This window comes from Schistocerca cancellata, chromosome 2, assembly GCF_023864275.1.
Source record: "Schistocerca cancellata isolate TAMUIC-IGC-003103 chromosome 2, iqSchCanc2.1, whole genome shotgun sequence".
In the NCBI taxonomy this organism is placed as follows: Eukaryota; Metazoa; Arthropoda; class Insecta; order Orthoptera; family Acrididae; genus Schistocerca; species Schistocerca cancellata.
The window spans coordinates 858,563,627-858,571,174 of NC_064627.1; the positions used below are offsets into that span (position 1 = coordinate 858,563,627).

The 7,548-nt window shown below is 45.6% G+C and overlaps 1 non-coding gene across 1 annotated transcript; it reads right to left on the bottom strand.

Moving 5' to 3' along the window:
* Window positions 1-6,869: 6,869 nt before the first annotated feature.
* Window positions 6,870-6,944, bottom strand: Trnat-ugu (transfer RNA threonine (anticodon UGU)). The gene has a single exon. It is a non-coding gene; the product is annotated as a tRNA-Thr (tRNA).
* Between the last annotated feature and the right edge of the window lie 604 nt (window positions 6,945-7,548).

The following is a 7,548-nucleotide window of genomic DNA, read 5'->3' on the forward strand; positions in this document are numbered from 1 at the left end:
TATATGTGGTGTAAGTTCGAGAACCTCTTGTCGACCCCTATTCAATAGTCTGGGAGTTCTGACATTGCCCTCACAGTGTATATTTTCTTTAATGTCGTTTGTTGTTAGCAATATTAGCCTATTCCCAAGAGTTAGCAGCTTTCACTCAGTTAATACTAGGCAGAAATCAAATCTGCATGTGGAATGCACTTCCTTGACTCTTGTGCATCCATTTTCAATAAGCTACCACAAGAACTAAAAAATCTTAGCAGTAGCCCAAACTCTTTTAAGTCTAAACTGAAGAGTTTCCTCATGGCTCACTCCTATTCTGTCGAGGAGCTCCTGGAAGAGCTAAAAAATTAAGCAAATTCCAGTGTTACATTGTTGATTTTCTTTATTTAAACTTACAACTTGTCACCTGAATGTTTTTTTTGTATTTCATTTTATCTGTTTCTAATATCGTGTTATAATTTCATGTATTGACTCGTTCCATGACCGTGGAGACTTCTTCTTAATTTGGTCCCACGGAACAATAAATAAATAAATAAATAAATACACTAATACGGCCTATTCTTGAGTACTGCTCGAGCGTTTGGGATCCCTATCAGGTCGGATTGAGGGAGGACATAGAAACAATTCAGAGGTGGGCTGCTAGATTTGTTACTGGTAGGTTTGATCATCATGCGAGTGTTACGGAAATGTTTCAGGAACTCTGGTGGGAGTCTCTAGAGGAAAGGAGGCGTTCTTTTCGTGAATCGCTACTGAGGAAATTTAGAGAACCAGCATTTGAGGCTGACTGCAGTACAGTTTTACTGCCGCCAACTTATATTTCGCGGAAAGACCACAAAGATAAGAGATATTAGGGCTTGTACAGAGGCATATAGGCAGTCATTTTTCCCTCATTCTGTTTGGGAGTGGAACAGGGAGAGAAGATGCTAGCTGTGGTACAGGGTACCCTCCGCCACGCACCGTATGGTGGATTGCGGAGTATGTATGTAGACGTAGATGTTCACAAACTGAGCAATTCAACAACGCTTTGGTCCACCTCTGGCCCTTATGCAAACAGTTAATGTCCTTGACGTCGATTGACAAAGTTGTTGCCTGTTCATCTGAGGGAAATAGTGCCAGCTTCTGTCCAGTTGGCGCGGTTAGATCGTCAAAATACTGAGTTGGTTAGAGGGCCTTGCCCAATGCTCCGAACGTTTTCAACTGTGGAGAGATCCGGTGACCTTGGTGGCCAATGTAGGACGTAGCAAGCACGAAGACAAGTAGCAGACACACTCGCCGTGTCGGGCGGGCGTCATCATACTGAAATGTAAGCCCAGTATGGCTTGACACGAAGGGCAACCAAACGAGGCGTAGAATATCGCCGACGTACCACTGTGCCGTGCCATAAGGGTGCCGGGGATGACAACCAAAGAGGTCCTGCTGTGAACAGAAAGTCATCCCAGACCACGACTGTTGGTTTTCGGGCCGAATGGCAGGTGACAATCAGTTTGGCATCCCGCTGGTGTTCGCTGGTGTTCGCTGGTGTTCGCTGGTGTTCGCTGGTGTTCGCTGGTGTTCGCTGGTGTTCGCTGGTGTTCGCTGGTGTTCGCTGGTGTTCGCTGGTGTTCGCTGGTGTTCGCTGGTGTTCGCTGGTGTTCGCTGGTGTTCGCTGGTGTTCGCTGGTGTTCGCTGGTGTTCGCTGGTGTTCGCTGGTGTTCGCTGGTGTTCGCTGGTGTTCGCTGGTGTTCGCTGGTGTTCGCTGGTGTTCGCTGGTGTTCGCTGGTCATTTCGATGCGGCACTCACAACAGAAGACAATTCTACCTCATTAAATTGGATTCCAGGCTGAACGTTCTCGACATCACTCCAAATAGCTTGTTGGTGCACAGGCTGGTGTAGCATTGATATCAATGGTGGTAGGCGCAAGTGGCGCCTTGAGTCCGACCCCCTTTCTTCAAGCCGCCTATTAATGGTCCTTGTGGCCACTGAAGCATAGTTGCACGTAGCATCGATAACGCTGATGACGAATCTGGGGCTCTTAGTGCCGCTCTGATGATTGCTCGGTTCTAAAGTTTTCTCCGCTTCCTTCTTGACGCTGCGTTCGTCCATAGTTCTCATTCCTGCCAGCATTGTCGAAAGTGGCATCGCTCCCATTCAGATGTCTTGCGGTTCGCCGATTATTACAACCGGCTTCTTTGTGCCTAACTATACGTCCTGTCTCGAACGCTGACATCTGCGTATATTGTTCACGCGCCTGTCTTCAAGGCATAGTTACTGTCAGAGTACACGAAATGAAATTCGCAAAGACTTTATGCCCAGGTATCGACACGTCTCCTAGTTACTATGCTTCCCAGCTGTGTGGTGTAATTGCACATTCACCTATCGGCCACCGAAGTTCACAGTTCAGCATTTTCCGTCGATACCTGTTTGAATATCAGTTTGTGACAAAGTTGCCTAACTGTATGGTGGTGCGTTTTTTTTTTTTTTAGTTTTCTTCCCAGAGTGTTGGGTACCGTGTGACCACAGTGACGAATTCATGTATATTTATCTGCCGCCAATGATTTTATAGCAACTAATATGACGACGTAAATACTTCTATGAAGCTGATGCTAGTCTGTGGATCGAAACTGGTCGTTAAATTAAGTAATTTTATCAGCAACTCTAGACAGTAATATGACATTCTTACAATAAAACAAGCATATCAACCAGGTAAATCATGAGAGACAGCTCTCCACCAACTCGTTGGGAGGATGGAGAAAGCTCTTCACTTCCAAGAAATAGCCTTCTGCATATTCCTAGATATCGAGGAGGCCTTCAATAACACAACCTTCGATTCCATGGAAAGGGCAGCAGAGGTGCATGACCTAGGGACCACTATATGTAGGTGGACCAGGGCCATGCTTAGTGGAAGGAAGATAGTGGCTACGATGATGAACGAAAAGAGGGTAATTAACACCAATAGAGGCTGCCCACAAGGAGGAGTTCGTCCCCTTTATTGTGGAATCTAGTGGTGAACGAACTCATTGAGGAACTAAATTCCAGACAATGCTTCTGCCAAGGATGCTAAGATGACCTTGTCATAGTACATAGTAAATAGCTGATTTTGCACCTTCCGACTTCCATCCATTCCTATACTGCTGGAAACCTGTTTGAAATCGGTGGAAAATTTACGGCAGCCACAGACGTTCATTTTGCGGAGATTCCGGAGTAGCACTGCAGGGACGGAATCTATCAATCAGCAAGACACTGAAGGAACTGCACTGAGCAAAAAAGACGGCTAAATAGAAAAATAAATGCTAGTACTGCGAGCCCCAGAACTTTCCAGGTTCACGTCATATAATTGAACTGCATGTGCAATAAAGTTTGTGATCGGGAGACATCGTTATCGGATATTCTGAATGTCGCTCGTAAATAAGCGCAAATTGGCGCACATTCCGAAGTCCTGAATTCATTCTGGACACGTTTTTTAATCATCCGTCTTCTGACTGGTTTGATGCGGCCCGCCACGAATTTCTCCCCTGTGCCAACCTCTTCATCTCGGAGTAGCACGCGCACTCAAAGTCCTCAATTACCTGTTGGAAACATACCAATCTCTGTCTTCCTCTACAGTTTTTACTCTCTACAGCTCGCTCTAGAACGGTGGAATTTTGTCCTTGATGTCTTAATTGATGTCCTACCATCCTTCTTTTCAGCATTTTCCATCTGCTCCTTTCCTCGCAGATTCTGCTGAGAACCACCTCATTTCTTGCCTTACCAGTCCAACTGAATTTCAATATTCTTCTGTAACACCACATCGAATTACTTTGCTTTCAGAGGAGCAGAATTCTTTACCTCCTTGATCACCAATTTTGAAATTAAGCTTCTCCCTATTCTCTTCCCTGCTGCTTCTCATTACTTTCGTCTTTCTTGGATTTACTCTCAATTCACGTTCTGTACTCAATAGAAAGTTCATTCAGTTCAACAGATTCTGTGATTCTCCTGAACACACAGCCGAATGAATAATTGTCATTTGGTTGATTACGAAATGGTTGGATATGGCACACTGTCCTTGGTTTTGCTAGAACTGGAAGATGCAGAAATCGGCGGTGTTCGAAAGATTATCACGTTCCCTGCCGCGAAGATTTGACGCTGGCGAGAGAAAGGTAGCCAACTGCGACAGAGAGATCACCTACTTCAAAATGAGCGGCGTTGAGGAAACGGCTGGTGCGAACGCCGCCGTAATGGGCGGGCTGCTGAATTACAAGTCTCTTACTTCCATAAAGCAGGCTCGTTACTGCTTAACGAGTAGCTGCTCAGGAGTTGTTGCTAAGTCATCTCTGGCTCACATTTCCGTGTACAAAACACACAGACACACACAGACACACACACAGAGAGAGAGAGAGAGAGAGAGAGAGAGAGAGAGAGAGAGAGAGAGAGAGAGACTCTACCACCGGACGCAGTTATAAAATCTGCGTCGTTGGGCCGCCTCATATTCCCTTGAAAATTCTGTACGGCTCGACGTTTCGAACCCTTTTCTGAGACTTTATTCGGGATTTCTCTGGTGTCCCTGGATGGCTGAACACACGAAAGACAGGGACGGGCTCACCTATAAATGACAATTTTCCCCTGCTTTTCCGGAGGATTTACTGGATAAATAACAGGTCTGCTACTGGTGGACCGCCGGTCGTAGTGGCCGAGAGGTTCTAGGCGCTACAGTCCGGAACCGCGCGACCGCTACGGTCGCAGGTTCGAATCCTGCCTCGGGCATGGATGTGTGTTATGTCCTTAGGTTAGTTAGGTTTAAATAGTTCTAAGTTCTAGGGACTGATGACCTCAGAAGTTAAGTCCCATAGTGCTCAGAGCCATTTGAACCATTTTGAAACTGGTGGACCATCGACATGGGTAAATACACTGTGGTGTCACAATTCGTGTGGTACTTCTCAATGTTGTGTCCGATCTCTCTTTGCCCGGCGCAGTGCAGCAACCCGTCGTGGCGTGGACTCAGGTCGTTGGAAATCTGAACCATACTGCCTGTAGAGCCATTCATAATTGCGAAGGTGTTCCCTGTGCAGGATTTTGTGCACGCACTGACCTCTCGATTACGTCCCATAATTCGATGGGATTCGTGTCGGGTGATCAGGGTGACCAAATAATTCGCTCGAATCGTCCACTATGTTCTCCCAATCAGTCGCGGACAATTTTGGCCCGGTGACCTGGAGCACCGTAATTCATACAGGTTCCATCGTTGTTCGGGAACATGAAGTCAGTGAATAGCTGCAAACGGTCTCCAAGTTGCCGATCACAACCAGTGTTCTAACTGCTGATGGCTGTCTAGTGTTCGTCTTTCAGTTTTTTAAATATTTCTACATCTAACTGTTTTTATTGTGCTGCTGTGAACATTCCAGTTAGGTTACTAAGACACTTTTGTTACTGTTGGCTGAATGGTCTCTGCCACCCAGAGCCACAAATAAATAAATAATTTACTGAAAGCAGATACTGATGGATGGGAGCGGGATTCGAAATGTTTGCTGCTGGTAAATCTTTCAGCGTATAAGGTCGTAGTCCACGAAACTTTTCTGTTCACAACTTTTCGTCCAGAATTGCGGTGGACATTTTCAAAGGCGTTGCTGCTCTGTTGAGTCTTACCGACGGACTGGTCGGGCATCTGAGAGCGACATATATACTGCAGAAAAAGGGGCGTGGCCGGAGTTACACGTGATAAACAGAGACCTTGTCAATTAACTATCGATTGATGTCTTGTCAGAGATAAAAAAAACTGTTCAGCGGTTCTGCAGAGCTGCTGTCCATATGTCGTTAAGTGTCATGATCTCTTTTTCCCCCCTTAAAACTACCCCAATGTTGACACACGGTATTTCTGTAAGGACATGCAAAAAATCTAACAGGAGATAGAGAATGCTCCACCGAACAATTTGAGGTAGGAAACCAGGGGTCAGAGAAGCCAGCTTCAGGAGATACGGATGTAAACTTGTCTACCGCTCTAACATTACTGTCTTCTAGCCTATTTACAATTAACAGACGTAAAATTTTGCACGTACTGTGCTGTTTATTTACATGTACATTCTTTATTTCCTGCAAGAAAACAAGAACGACAAACCTGATTTCCTGTCTCGGGCATGGATGTGTGTGATGTCCTTAGGTTAGTTAGGTTCAAGTAGTTCTAAGTTCTAGGGTGTTATGAACTTAGAAGTTAAGTCCCGTAGTGCTCAGAGCCATTTGAACCATTTGACAAACCTGATTACCAGGAAGTTATGAAGCAGGTTTTGTTTACTTGTGCATAAGATGGCTCTGTTGTATCGTATTTACATTGTCCCATGACAGAACGTGCTATGAATCAACGACAGACCCATTCATTACACAGTGCTGTTCAGGGACGTACAGTAAAATACGATAAAGCAGTACTGGTACAGTTTCGCAGAACTCATTAATGTGTACCTTATGTATGGGGAAGTACGTTAGAATGCTCTCGCAGCTGAAAGGTTGTACAGGGAACGATTTCCTAACAGGCATCATCCATCACTTGTGTGTGACACACCAGTGGATACGGAAATGGAATTAGTTGCCAGAATTGTAGCTGCCTGTGATGTGATTCGAAACACAGCAGGGATGTTCGTCAGGGTGCGTCAGAATCTTGTTCGCCGACGTCATGCTTGCATTGAGCTTGGTGGCCGTCGGTTTCAGCACGTTTTGTAAGATACACTACAAATGGTACGTTCATGCCAGTGACAGCATTTGCAGTTAACTGTAACTAATATAAATAACTATATATGACGGTAGTATCTGTTCCCGAAAGAACAGTTACCGTCGATGACCATGCAGCTTTGCTAGAAATGAAATGATAATTAAATTGACACCCTAGCTGCAAGCAGGCGTTGATACACTTCATTGGGGACATGTTGAAAATGTGTGCCCCGACCGGGACTCGAACCCGGGATCTCCTGCTTACATGGCAGACGCTCTATCCATCTGAGCCACCGCGGGCACAGAGGATAGTGCGTCTGCAGGGACTTACCCCTTGCACGCCTCCCGTGAGATCCACATTCCCAACATGTCCACAACACTACATTCGCAGTGCGCCTAATAGATGTTTGCCCATCATACTCATTACTCGCGGCAGATTAATCTACCAAGTCCCGTACGAGTTCGGGCATAGCGTGTGCGTTCGCACAAGAAGGTCAAAGGCCGGGAACCCATATTTTTAACTATATATGACGGTAGTATCTGTTCCCGAAAGAACATGTCCCCAATGAAGTGTATCAACGCCTGCTTGCAGCTAGGGTGTCAATTTAATTATCATTTCATAATATAAATAAACAAGTATACAGCAATGTGATTATTCGTATTATCTCCTTAAGCTGGCTTCTTCGACCCCAGGATCCCTACCTCATATTTTTCAGTCGAGCATCCTCTATGTAATATGTCGTCAGACTCCTCCTGAAAAGTGGTGTCCCAAAATTTCAATAGTAAATCTCTCCGTGATGCACAACGCCTCTCTTGTAACGTCTGCAAGTGGAGTTTGCTTAACATCTCCGTAACGCGCTATCGCCAGCTACACATCCCGTGACGAAACGCGCCGCTCTTCGTTG